The sequence below is a fragment of the Pinus tabuliformis genome, chromosome 7 (assembly GCF_031772625.1).
Source record: "Pinus tabuliformis cultivar Carrire ecotype Pingquan chromosome 7, CPIR1, whole genome shotgun sequence".
NCBI lineage: Eukaryota > Viridiplantae > Streptophyta > Pinopsida > Pinales > Pinaceae > Pinus > Pinus tabuliformis.
In genome coordinates, this window is record NC_142293.1 from 970,559,687 (window position 1) to 970,574,217 (window position 14,531).

The window sequence follows — 14,531 nt, forward strand, 5'->3', positions numbered from 1 at the left end:
GGCCAAATTAGCGGAGTTCTACCTCCATAATTTGGCCCTGCCTAATGTAATTTCATGGGATCCCAATACGGCCTTAGGAGATATGCAATTAATGGCATTTGCCTCATGGTTGAACCATGAGGACAAAAGAGCAGTAGAAGCCAAAGCGGTCATGAACCGAGAGCTGAATGAGCCATTGCTAATTAGAGTATTAAGTCTGACTACCAGTGTATAAATATTCCGATTTCACACCTTTTTGACTGCCCAATGAAGAAATCCATCCATACTAGAGGAGCCTAGTTAGAACCCTTCTCCCTTGCGGAGGGTTTTCTAATTTCCCCTCCCAGCGGAGAATCGAAAGAAATGAAATATCCCTCGCTAAGCTGCCTCCCTCCGGATGTTAAGCAGCCATCCTTCACCGAACCAGGGGATCCAGTTGCACTAATCTCGGCAGACCAACACTTGTCCACTGACCCTCAAGCTTCATTGAGATATATGGATCAGCAGGCCCAGGACATAGCGCATTTTGAGGACATGGAGAGACTGTTAGGAGACAACTCTGTCCAAGCTTTCACCCGCCGATGGAATACATTGGCCCACAGTGTGAAAATCAGAGAGTATCATACCCCAACTCGGATGAGGGAAGCTCTAGTCCGGGTGGCCCTCTATAAGAAATCCATGCAAAACCTCCAGGCCAGCTGGATTGGCCTCAAGCTAAGCCCACCACTGCTGCTAGGATTGATGGAAGGTAGCACAGAGAAAGATGATAATGAACAGTGGGAAGAGGTGAACAGAAAGGCTGGGTTCCATATCAGCAAGGAGGACACTACTACAGAGGCTTGGGATGTAAGGGTGGCAATAAAGGCAATGAAGGATGAGGAGCTGGACTTGTTGCTAAAGGATGAGCAAATATTTTAGCTGGGGGGTGATGATGAGCCCCAAATTTGGTAACATTTTGGGCTCATTTGACCTACTTACCCTTTCTCAACCCTTCATTTTTCATCACTTATGCATCATTTTTTTAGTATATTCATGTTATTTGTAGGAAGGAGGGCAGTCACTATTCCTAGGTGGCTAATACATGTTTATTTCAGGTTTTTTTGACATTAAATGGAGCAAAACCACGTAGATGAAGGCAAGGAGACAACCAAGGTGGCATTGCGGTTTTGTAGGAAGGTTGTCCACAGCCTTGAATGACCTTCCTCGTGATCTCCACCCCAACTCCGAGCTCCAACAGCTATCACCACCGAGATAGAAGGCAACCAACGGATTCTAAGGGAACAACAGTTTACTTTTAGTTGGTCAGCCAAGCCCCACTAATTTAGGAGGCCAGCTTGGCCCTCATAATGTATAAATATTGAGGCTATAGCCCTCGATGGGAACTTTTGAAACTTTGTTGTTTATTCTGGACTACGAGCTGATAGCTCTGTTTTGCTTTTTTGTAAGCCATTTTTGGCATGTTGTTAGACTTATGACTATGATCTTTTAATAAAAGGCAGGCAGATTCAAGTTCAGTTCTGAGTTCTTAGAGGAGCTATAGCTCTCAGGGTTGGGCCCAACCTGAGAGCAATAGGCCTCCTTTCTTTGTATTGTTACCTTTCTTTCTTTCAGCATTATATTTCTTTGCCTTTACATGCATTTGGAAACACAGTTTGCTGAGTTGAATTTCTTGATGTAATTAAGTAGGTTAGTTTTATGGATAAAGTTCTTTCAGTAGTTTAAATTAGAGTAAGGGGATTAGAGTTCATCAGAGCTCCAAAAAGGGTTGATTGCACACTCACTTCCACCTCTGTTTAGAGATTGGGAGTGCAGACCGTGCCAACTACCAAAAACACAGTTTTAGATATTCATGCAAGCTTTAACGTAATATTTCCGTTTGTAGGAGTGTCCATGCATTTGGATCTTGAGCAATAACTCTTTGTTTCAGCACCATGCACAATTTTCCCTTAAAAACGACATTGCTGTTCTTTGGTTTCTAATAAAACAGTTAGAGTAGGTTGATGACATTTCGGTTATACGCAAGACATGGGTGATTTGTTTCATTTACACTGCGCAGCACCACTCCATCATTTCCTTATCCTTCTAAGCCATACCTAGGCCATCTACTTATCTCCCAGTTAGATCATTTGCCTCCCAACTCTTCTATTATCCATGTTGTTTTATCTTTTCGGCCTTCCATTGCCTCTACCCTCCTCCAGACCAACCAGCTTTACACACCCCCTCTCCATCTCATCTCTCTGACCATAAGCCATCACAAGTTCCCCTCTCATCCTCCCTATCCACCCATATATCTCATCCACTCATCCATCACCCAAAAATCCTATTGCAGAACATCCTGTAGAAATTAGCAGACTTCCTGTAGAAATCCTGAACTTCCTGTAGAACCCCCTGCAGACATCCTGTAGAAGCTTGCAAACACGGTTGCCAGGCATCTGAACTTTGTGAGCTCCTGTGGAATGATGTTAGGGACCCCTTAGACCCTCTCAGAGTCCTCCTGACCTTTTCCAAGCCTTCCTCCCCATGATATACCCCTGCACAGTCAAGACCCAGTAAGAAGCACAGTCATAATAACTCCAACCACTTGAGCAAAAATACAAAAACTTGTTCTCTTCAGATGAAAGTAGATTAGACACATGCATCTCATCTCAATAGAAGTAATGGCATCACTTTTAGAAGTTGCATTCCCACCATTGCATCGTAAAGATTAAGCTGGTAAAATTAGGGTTTACTAGGGTTTCCATGTTTTGTTGGCTTTCAGTTCATTCTTGCAAAGTAGGTTAATCTCGTTTGAGATAGCTTTCGTTCATCACTTAAAAAGTTTCTTCTGAGAACATATAGAAGTTGGCTTGAGCCCTAGCGGACTTGTGCCAGCTGACCAAGTGACAGCTGCGACAAGAGCTAGTACTTGTGCATACAGCACCGTCGCTTCCAAGTTTGTTACGAATTACCGGGTTGATAAAATTAGAGAAGGAAGCTCCAAGAGTTGTAGCATTATTGCTACAATACTAGAGCCCACCAAGAACCTAGTAGAAATTTCTTTCATCGAAGAACGAAAGGAGTGCATTTGCATATAGTTTGGTTTTTATTAATTTCTTTTGTGTCAAAAAACACCACAAGTTTCTTTTTTTTTTGGTTGATAAGTGGGTGAATCCTGAAAATAACTCTTACCCTGTGGCTGAGAGGTCACGACTCAGGGGCGTCTAAGCCGTTAAATCACCCGGGGATCACACTCGGCCTGGGCCGCACCAGCGGAAACCATGATGGATTTTTGGTATCGACGAGACTAGAACTAGTGACTTTTGCTTACGGAGCGCCTTAACAGTGCACTTCTTCACCAACTATTCTAAATCTCTTTGATAAAAACACCACAAGTTTCATTTCCACTTATCCCTTGACTTAAGAACAGCCCATTTAAAAACAAGCGCCAATTAAAATTATACTAGAACTTTTCTATATTGTCAATTTAGACACACCAACAAGTTTTAGGATATTTTAGGGCCTTGGATTAGGTGTGTGGAGAGAAAACTCTCCAAGGCCATTTTAAACTGTCAAACATAGAAGTCTGAATAGCGAGTGCAAATCCAATAGCGTTAGGGAGACTAGGAAAGCTCTAGATTTGGGAGTTAAGCATGAGGGTTTTTGAAGATAAGGAAGAGAGATACCCCCTCTCTTACTTGTCGGATCTTACCTCAAGACTGTTCCGCCTGGCTTCTGACATGAGTAGGTAACCTTAGTTGCTTCGTCTAGGGATCTACACAGGTGGCTGTGGAGGGGAATCTCATAGCACCTGAGGTCGACATTGTATCACTCTCAACGGTACTTCTGGAGGGCACCCTTGTGAAGCTTGGGGGCTTCCACTGGCACAGGCTGTTGTTAGTAGGTTAGCGTGACTTCCTCTGTTACCTTTGCTGGTAGGACTGGGCCATCATTATCCCAGACTATCTTCAAAAAGCCCCTTACTTCACTTTCTTGTATTTTGGTGTCCGGTCCTCATCACCCAGAGCGGAAATACTTGAAATTTGTTTGACTGGCTGACATATTTAGAGACTTTTTAGTGTGTGTTCTGTGCTCTTAGTTGGCCTATATTTCATCTTTTCTTGAGTCTTTAATTAGATCTTAATAAAAAATTCAAAGTGGTTGACCGATCACCTAGACGGTCTCAAATACTTCGTGGTATTTCACCACCAAGTTTAGAGCCTTCTCATAGAAGGCGCAAAGGCAATATTGCCTGTGGGTTTCATCCCGTTGTAGTCGGCACATCGGGGATTGATCCTCCCCCCGGGAGCATTAGTGTTTAGGATAGGCATGGTACTTTTGCAGAACTAGAGAGGAACAATCCAGTTCTTTCTCGAGTTCTCTTTCAATCAGAAGATAACATTGAGGTAGAATAACTCCTAGAGTCATTAGCAGCTTCGAATTCTCCTCTACCTTCTAGTCATCTAGATGTATTACAATACGTTAGGACTTTGACGCATAGACTGTCAAGTCCAAGTCATATTACACACTTACCTTCGATGACCACCACTGGAAGCATGGCTTCTACCACAAGTGCTACAACCATGCAAACTCCAACATCAGTACAAGGGGGAGAAACTACTGCCATCCCCTCTACATCTTTATTTGGGTATTTTCCTAGCACATCCTTAGTTGGGTCTACCTCCATTCCTTCTACGAGTGGAAATTCCCAAGCCAATGCATCTAGTTCTTGATTTTTCCCATTTGGCATCCATTCACAGGTATTCAGTCAGTTCCATTTAGTGCCTCCACATCCATGATGGGTGGGTCGGCTTCATTTTAGGGTTTTCCTTTTGGAAGTGGTCATATACCACATTCCAACCCGATGATAGGATCTATGACCTTTTCTTCTACAAGACAGGGCATCAATCCGTTTCAAGGTTGAACTAACCTTGCAGTTAGTGGCATAGGAATTGGGAATCAATTTTTTGGCCAACAAGGGAATAGGCTGTATTCCACAGTTAGTTCGTTTCGAAGTATTCCTCCCTTAGCTTCTGCTTGGAATCCTTATCAGGGGTTATCGACTCCTTATAATCCTTTAGGAGGGAGCTTTGCGGTTATGGAGGTTTTTTGGCCAAAGTTGGTCAAACTCCAAGTTTTGCTGGATCACAAGGTTTGCCTTTTGGTTCAGCTGGTTTTGCTGGTTACTTCAGGTAGCCTAGTGCCTTACAAAATCCAAGCTAATATTTTCAGAACTTTGGGAACTCTACCCAATCTGGGTGGAATCCCCAAGGTCCTCCTAAGCGTCCTTTTCTGGAAACATTGAATTTGCCAGATCTCATGAAATTGACAAGTGATCCAATCAAATATAATTTTCCCTGGCCTCCGGTCCCAACCAAACTCCCATCGAACATTCTAAACTTTGAGGGGAAGGGTGGTGAAGATTCAGGCGACCATGTAACCACATTCCATTTGTGGTGCTCATCAAACTCCCTCATCGATGATTCAGTTAGGTTGAGACTCTTTCAACGCACCTTAACTGGAAATGTGACCAAGTGGTATATAGAGTTTCCAGGGGGCAGCTTTACATCTTTCGCCGATTTGGCTAACATTTTCCTAGATCATTTCCAGTTGCCCGTCTGTTATGATTCCGGAACTAAACTTCTGGCCAATTTTTGTCAGGATATGGCAACTCACATTTCTAATCATATTCAGGAATGGAGACAGAGAAAAAGGCTCATTAAAGTCGAAATTCCTCCTGAATACCGTCTCGAATGGTTTTTGAAATCCTTACAACTTGAGATCTCTAAGGATGTCTCTCTATCCAGAGTCTATTCTGAAGAGTAAGCTATTTTTAGGGCCCAGTAGTTAGAATTGATTTACTCTCAGTCTGGGATTCTACAAAAAATCTTGCTTGATGCTCCTGGGACTAAGGTTGATATAGCCAAGTCGAAGCTAGGTCCCCATCCGGATGGTATTGTTGGATCCATAGACACAAATGTGGTGAACCTGTTGAGCCAATTACAACAGTTGTCTTTACAAACTGCTCCTACCAATAAGGTCACATCGTCTAACCCTTCATCTTCTCAACCCTCTTCCGTTAATGTCGTCCAATATTCCAACCCTAAAGGAAATCAAAATTCCAATGGGAAAAAGAAAGGATGAGGTAAGAAAAAGAGTCAAGATGGGAAGGCTGACACAAATAAACCTGGCAATAATGCTGGTGGTGGTGGAAATGAGTCTAGGAAGAAAGTCAAGTTTCCATGCAAGCTATGCAGTGGAGACCATTTAACTCATCTCTACCCAAATATTCATGACACTCAGCGCTTGTTAGGGTAGCAAGGGATTTCTATCTCTCAAGCTGTGTTAACCAACCCTTTTCCCCAAGGGCATCAGATGCTTGCTGGAGTGAATTTGAATCCTGGTACCTCTGTAGGGGGGAACTAGGAACGAGAGAAACCATCAAATGTTTTCATGATGGGTTCTAATGTCCATGTGGCCACTCGGTCACGTGATTATGGTGAAAATGAAACATCCAAGGACAAATTTGCTCCCCGAACTACTGACCTTCATATTGAGCGACCCTCTGTCAAGACTATACCACAGATACCAAAAGGTTCCGCTAAACATGCGACTATCAATCCTAATGCTAGGGCCACCTAGAATTACTCCATTCTTAAGGATCTAGCTTAGAGTCCATGCACTATGTCTGATTTAGAGGTTCTCCAGTCATTTCCAGCTCAACGAAGTGCTTTGATTTTGGTGATAGGGGCAATTGATCCAAATAACTCTTTAGTGCTCACTTTCGACATGCTTAATGTCAAAAAGCGACTCCCTCATCAGATGGCTTTTCAAATAAATGATACCTACCAGAAAATTAACGTTTTTCGTACCGTTATTGATGAAGGAGCTTCCACGTGTGTCATGTCGATCTCATGTTGGAAGGCCATTGGATCACCTTCGGTTGTTCCTTCACCTACCCTCCTGACAGCATTTCACGGGCATTCTCATAAGTTGTATGGGATTATCCCGGCCTTTCCCATATGTGTTGGGGGAAAGGTCGTCAATATCAAAGTAGAATTCATTGATGCTAACCTAGATTACAATCTCCTCTTAGGAAGGAATTGGGTATACAAAATGGATGCCATTTTTCCAGCTCTGTTTCATGTCATCTTCTTTCCTCATGAGGGGAAAATTGTCAAGGTTGATCAATTGGATTATTCTCCAGTTGATACTCGAGCAAATTTGGATTCTACTATTGCTTTAGTGGATAACCCTTGTTTGCCTACTGAGAATCTAGGAGTTGGGATGTATTCTTCATTGATGGGTACATTTGATTTTCCCTCTCCTATCGCTAGAATCAATGTCATTTCATCATACAAGGAGTCTTCATGGGAAGAGTTCTTCCGAACTCATTATTTTTCAGACCCTTGGACCTTGCCTTCACCTACAACCACATTAGATGAAGGACAAGTTGGTGGAATGACATTTCCTATGTCTGCAGCAGAGCTTAGATATCAGTCTATCATCAACTCTGCAGACAACCATTCTACTCCTTTCTCTGAGGAGGAGTTAGATGGTGATGTGGCCCCAACTTGGACCCTTGATTCTACCTCTGCTATAGACTGCTTAGATACGGTTTTACCATCCGAGGAAGCAATCCTAGAAGTAATGATGGGTGTAGATCGACCTTGGGAAGACTTACACCATCGTTCATATTTTCTTCCTCTGTTGCAGGAAGTAGAATCTAGGTTCTCCAAGTTGTTTACTAATGATGTTTGTATGGTATCAAATCATTTGGCTCAAGCACACTTTCGTGCTAAAGGTAATATGTCGGTGATTTCAAAAATGATATCTATAAACATCTCTAGGAACCCTAATGTGATCGAGAATCTCTTCATCGGAGCCGAATGTTCCCCTGAAGAAATTAAAATTTACACTGACCTTTTTAAGGAATTTCGAGATGTATTTGCTTGGTCTTATGAAGAAATTCCTGGCATTGATCCATCCATAGTTCAACATGAGATCAAAACGTATGAAAACACTAAGCCGATTCGTCAGAAGCTTGGGCCGGTTAATCCTAGGAAAGAGCCAATTCGTCAGAAGCTTGGGCCGGTTAATCCTAGGAAACTAGCAGCTATTAAAGCTGAAGTAGAGAAGCTGCTCAAGGAGGGTTTTATATACCCTGTTCCTCTTACAGATTGGGTTTCTAATCCAGTCCCTGTAGATAAAAAGCAAGGAAAAATCCGAGTATGCATTGACTTTAGAGACCTAAACAAAGCTTGTCCCAAAGATAATTACCCCATGCCATTTATTGATCAGATTATTGATGAATGTGTGGGTAATGAGATTTTCTCCTTCATGGACAGTTTTTCCAGTTATAATCAGATCTCTATCTGTCCTGAAGATCAACATAAGACAACTTTTATATGTCCTTGGGGTACCTTTGCATACAGAAAGATGCCTTTTGGTCTTAAAAATGCTGGAGCTACCTTCCAGTGGGCCATGTCATACACTTTCCACGACATCAAACATATCATCGAAGCATACTTGGAAAATTTAGTTGCTCGTTCTCGAAAGAGAATTGATCATCCTAGTCACCTTCGATTGGTTTTTGAGCGATGTTGGTTTTACAAGATCTGGTTGAACCCCAATAAATGTGTTTTCGTGGTTACATCTGGTCGGTTATTAGGGTTCATTGTGTCAACTGAAGGGATTCGAGTTGATCCCTTCAAGGTAGAGGCAATAATTCAGTTGCCTCCCTCGTCCTTAATTCGACAACTTCAAAGTCTTCAAGGGAAGGCTAATTTCTTAAGAAGTTTTATAGCGAATTATGCCGAGATCACTAAAGGGTTTATGTGTTTGCTACGAAAAGGAGTTCCATTCATATGGGACGACTTTGCACAACGGTCGTTTGATGCCTTGAAAAAGGCATTAGTCTCTGCCCCGCTTTTGAGTCCACCGGATTATGGTAGGGATTTCCTTTTATATCTCGCTGCTGCAGAATCAACCATAGGTATGGTTCTCATTCAGGAAGATGATGCTCTCATGGAGCATGTGATTTATTACTTGAGTCAAGGCTTGGTAGGTCTTGAACTTCGCTATTCTCTTGTTGAGAAGTTCGCCTTGGCAGCTATCCATGCTATCTAGTGGCTCTACCATTATATATTGCTACGCAAAACTTTCATCTTAGCGGCAGTCAATCCATTCTAATTTGTCCTCAATAGGTGAGTGATTCGGGGAAATAGAATCGATGGATCGTCATTTTACAAGAATTTGATCTCGAGTTCTTGTCCGCCAAGTCTAAGAAATCTATGGTTTTTGCGGAGTTAATTTCTGAGCTACCTTGTGGAGAGGATACTATTTATGAGGAAAGTTTTCCTGATGAACATCTATTCCTCATCTCTTCACTTGACCCTTGGTATGGATATATCATTGTCTATCTCCAGAGCTTGAAGTTTCCCTCTACTTTCTCTAAGGATGAACATCGAAAATTACGTCACCTGGATAAGAACTATGCCATCATTGGTGATACATTATATCGTTGAGGGGTTGATTCAATCCTTAGGCATTGTTTGACCTTAGAGGAAGCAGAGTCAGTGCTCAATGATTGCCACAGTGGAGCTTGTGGTGGTCATATTTTAGGGCTTGCTACAACCCAGCGTATCTTGCGTGCCGGCTATTTTTGGCATTCGCTCTTCAAAGATTGTGTTGAAGTGGTCAAATGCTGTCACCCCTGTCAAGTTTATACTCAGAAGATGTGCACACATCCAGCTCCTCTTTTCCCCATTGTCACTGTCAGTCCTTTTACTAAGTGGGGTATTGATTTTACAACTTGTAATCTACCTTCAGTAGCGAATCACAAGTACATTATCGTGGCCATAGACTACTTCATGAAGTGGGATGAGGCCATGCCCCATTATAAAAATGATAGTGAAACAACGACATTGTTCCTTTTCAATAAGATTATCTCAAGATTCAGTATCCAGAGAGAGATTGTCACTGACCATGGCAGTCATTTCCAGAACCAACTAATGTCTGAATTGGCTCTTAAATTGGGTTTTTGGCAGGAGCACTCGTCTCCATATTATCCTCAGGCCAATGGATAGGTCAAGGCAGTGAAAAAAACCCTTAAGACGATCCTGCAAAGGATGATCGACAAAAATCGGTCCAATTGGCATCTTATGTTGTATCCGGCTCTTTGGGCATACTGAACCTCCATAAAGACTGCTACAGGTTTTACACCTTTTTAGTTAGTTTATGGGGTGGAATCTATCTTCCCTATTGAATGTGAAATTCCATCTCTTAAGTTAGCTATTGAGCTCCTTCCAGATACCTCTAGTCTTGAATACCGCCTCAATCATTTGGAACATCTCGATGAGCAGCGTCGAGATGCTGCCACAATCAATGAGGCTCATACGAAAAGGGTTAAAACTCAGTATGATAAAGCTGTCCATCCTCGAGTCTTTTCTGAAGGTGACCTTGTCTTGGTCTATGACCAAGATAAGGATTCCTTGGGGGCAAGCAAGTTTAAGACTATGTGGTATGGTCCCTTTATAATTAAACGAGTTTTAGAAAAAGGGGCATATGAGTTAGTCGATTTTGGAGGAAATGAGTTGGCAAAGCCCTGAAACGGGCTATACCTTAAGAAGTACTTTGCTTAAGTAGCAGCTAGGCAATGGATTTTTTGTACATTTTGTATTTTTGTACATATCTCATTGAGAGTTTTTTGATATCAACAATTTTTGGTCTGCTGTGGTAGGTGTTGATGGATGACTTGGTCTATTTTGGATTCGCCGATGGTGCTAGTCGGCACACTCGGAACCTCGCTTCCGCAGCTTGGGTAATCTACTATCCAACTGGTCAGTTGGTGGTGTTAAGGGGAGTATGCATTGGTCTCGCTTCAAATAATATGGTTGAGTATACTGTCGTCATTAATTTACTATCCAAAGCTATTTCTTTTGGAATCGATTCGTTGGTAGTCTATCTTGATTCACAACTGATAGTGTCACAATTGAATAACATTTATCAGGTAAGGGATCCATGTTTATATCGCCAGTATTTAAGGGTGAGGTTGTTGCAAAGATCATTTACTTACATTAATTATTTGCACATTCCAAGATCTCATAATTGGTTAGCAGATTCTATCGCTAATCAAGCTTTAGACTGGCACATCATTCATTCATCACAATAAAATCAAGCATCAAAAAGTCGAAACTGTATATATATATCATAAAATATCTCGAGTGTACATAAGTGTGTCCAAAATAATATACAAAAATTGGGACTCAAATGCCCATAATCATGTCCAGTACATCTAATGCCCCAGCTTAGGATGAGCGGCTAAGTATGCGACTACTGCTTTGGCCACATGCCTAAGAGTCCAAACCCAGTCCTGTGGCATGCCAAGCATGTGATGCTACGTATCTATAGGGAGATCCTCTACAGCCTCCATCAGTAATCGGTGAGTTAATCTCACCAAGTGCCGTTGAACTGTATGTAGGAGTCGCTCTGTATCAGCAGCCGCCTCTTCGGTGCCTCGGCTGCGACATCCATGCCGTGGGAATCCATCTGGTCATACTGGCCCAATATCTAGAACATGATCATCATATTAGTCATTTGAATCCTATCAAAAATATTTTTCAAGTTCATTCTAATATTTGAAAAATCATAAAAATCATAAAATCAAAAACATTTGTTACCTATATTGCCCCATGCCACGGCTGGTGGTAAAGCTAGATCAAGATCTCCTCAGAAGTCCAAGCTAGCATAAGGGTAATCATCCACTGCGATGATCTGCTGCTCCCACCAGGAGAAGAAGTCATCATCGAAAGTAGTCCGTGGAACGTCCCCACCTCCTAGTCATTTCATCAGGTCAGCCCACCTACCCATCCGTGGATCTCGTGGGTTGCTGATCAAAGCTGATACTCTAGGGCGAAGTGCTAGGACCCTCTCAAAGAAGAAAGAGCACAAAATAGTTCCATACCTGAAGTTTTTGGTCTGGCCCTTTTTGTTAGATGTAAGCTGTGTTGGGTCCCTATAATACTAGTGATTACCCCATTAATATTGTAGTTATACCCCTTATTTATATTGTTGTGCCCCTACTACCCCCATATTGTTATTTCTGTGCCCCATAGAATCCCTCTATTGTTAATTTTGTGGCTTTATATTATTATTGTTAGGTCGACTGGATTATATTGTGACTCCTTAGACTCCTATATATAGAAATGAGGTTTTGTCATTTGTATCATCCAAGAATTGTTCATTTATGTAATGTAAATGAGGTTGCCCCCTCGAAGAGGCTGAATTCTAAGGCGTTGATCTTTCTTTTCTATCTTTTCTTGAGCTGGTTTCATAACATTTGGTATCAGAGCTTTGGATTCTAGGGTTTCGCTACTCCAAACAGGTCATCGTGGCATTTTCGCTATAACTTTTTTTCTGTGACGTTTCAGAAGTCACAAAAAAAAAAACACATTTGAGAAAAAATCGCGCTGAACCTTGGGTCCGAATTTCAGATCTTTTCACGCCATATTTGCGGAGATATGCTCTGAGGAAGTTGGTCTTTTTGCAGACTTCTGAATTACATTCAAAATAGGTGACCTAGAGAAAATCGTCATAACTTTCTCTCTAGGGATCAGATTGAAATTTCGTAAGAAGGTACAGAAAGAGGACGAACTGTAGTTTCTTGTGTGTCTGTTTCAGAACCAAAGGTCGAAAATTGTACACGTGGCACTTCATACAAGTTCACTCTTCTGGAAAGGTCTATAATCAGGTCATCTTGGGAGATTGTGCATAACTCTTTCTTGGAGAATCCAATTTGGATCAGACTGGTGGCATTGGAAAGAGGACACAGAGAACTACTACAGGTCACAATTTCAGAACTAGATGATTGGAAATTACAGAGATACATCAGAGGCAATATCAAGCTCCTGCAAAGTGAAAAAGGTGTGTAGATTTTTTTAAATTTTTGCTTAAGCTTGGTTTGAAAATTTATTTTGAAGGAATTCAAAGGGCATAGTAGAGCATTATTATCAGTAACTGATGCCCCGAGGAAAGAAAATGCGAACACCTAGTAAGGAACCTGAAAGCTCTAGCATGAATCACGAAGAAGAGGAAGAAATGCAACATGATATATCGAATTTACAAGACCAAGTGCAACAACTGTCCCTTGCACAAAAAGGAACAAAATCTAAGATGGATGGTTTAAAGAAAGATGTAGAAGCTAAGATGGATTGTTTAAAGAAAGGTGTAGAAGCTAAGATGGACTATTTAAATAAAGGCGTAGAAGCTAAGATGGATGGCATGGAAGCTAAGGTGAATGGCATGGACGCTAAAATTGATGGCATGGATGATAAGATGGAAGAATTGAAGATAAATATGAATAAGTTGCTACAAGAAATGGTCACTAAGGGTGAAAGAGTACTAAAGGAAACTCATGATGAGAACAAAAGAAATGTTAATCATGATTCCATAGACTCTAATGTTGGATCGAAGACTCACCATGTTCCAAAAATCGATATGAGGAAGTTTGATGGCAAGGATCCCGCCACATGGATATTACAGATGGAGCAATTCTTCGATCTCAATAATGTGCAAAACACACAAAAGGTACGTATGGCAACTTTATATTTGGAACCAAATCAGTTTGTATGGTATCAATGGCTTTGTTCTCGTAAACAATTTATCACTTGGGCAATTTTTACGGAAGAATTGATAGCACATTATGAGGATACAAAAAGCAACACTTTTTTTAGCCAATTGATAAGTCTCAAACAAAAGGGTTCAATAATGGAGCATATTGAGGAGTTCCAAAAATTGAACATAAGGGTAAAAGATATTCCAGAGGAGCATAGGATTGATGTGTTCATAGGGTCTTTAAAGGATAATATCCAACATGATGTGCGCCTTTGGGAACCTGATTCATTAGAGAAGGCATTCAGGTTAGCAAGAAAAATGGAAAGCAAAATTATGGCAACTAGGAAGCATACCATTCACAACTATAAAGACGGAAGTGTTGTTGCCCATAGTCTTCCACAACCTACAAGGTTGACACCACAACAATTGGAAGAGAAAAGAGCAAAAGGGCTTTGTTACAATTGTGATAGCAAATACACAAAAGGTCATAAGTGTGCTGAGAAGAAATTATTCTACATAGATTGTGAAGAGGAAGAAGAAAAGGAGAAAGAAAGGTCAAAAGAAGAGGATATATTCCAGGAACAAAGCCTAGATGAAGAACAAATAAATCCGACCATATCTTGTAATGCATTGGCGAGAATTACCACTCCTCAAACCATCATGATAGAAGGACAAATCAAGAAGAAAAAGGTAATAGTGTTGATTGATTCAGGAAGCACCCACAATTTTATTCATTGTAGGGTAGCAAAAGAATTGAATTGCTTCCTATATCCAACACTAGAGTGTCAAGTGATGATTGCAAATGGAGGAACAATAAATTGTTATGGAAAGTGCCATAATATCAATCTATCCATGGGAGAATATGTATTGACTAGCCCAACGCTTTCCATTCCAATGGGAGGTGCTGATGTTGTACTAGGAGTCCAATGGCTACAACCCTTGGGTACAATAGCTTTTAATTT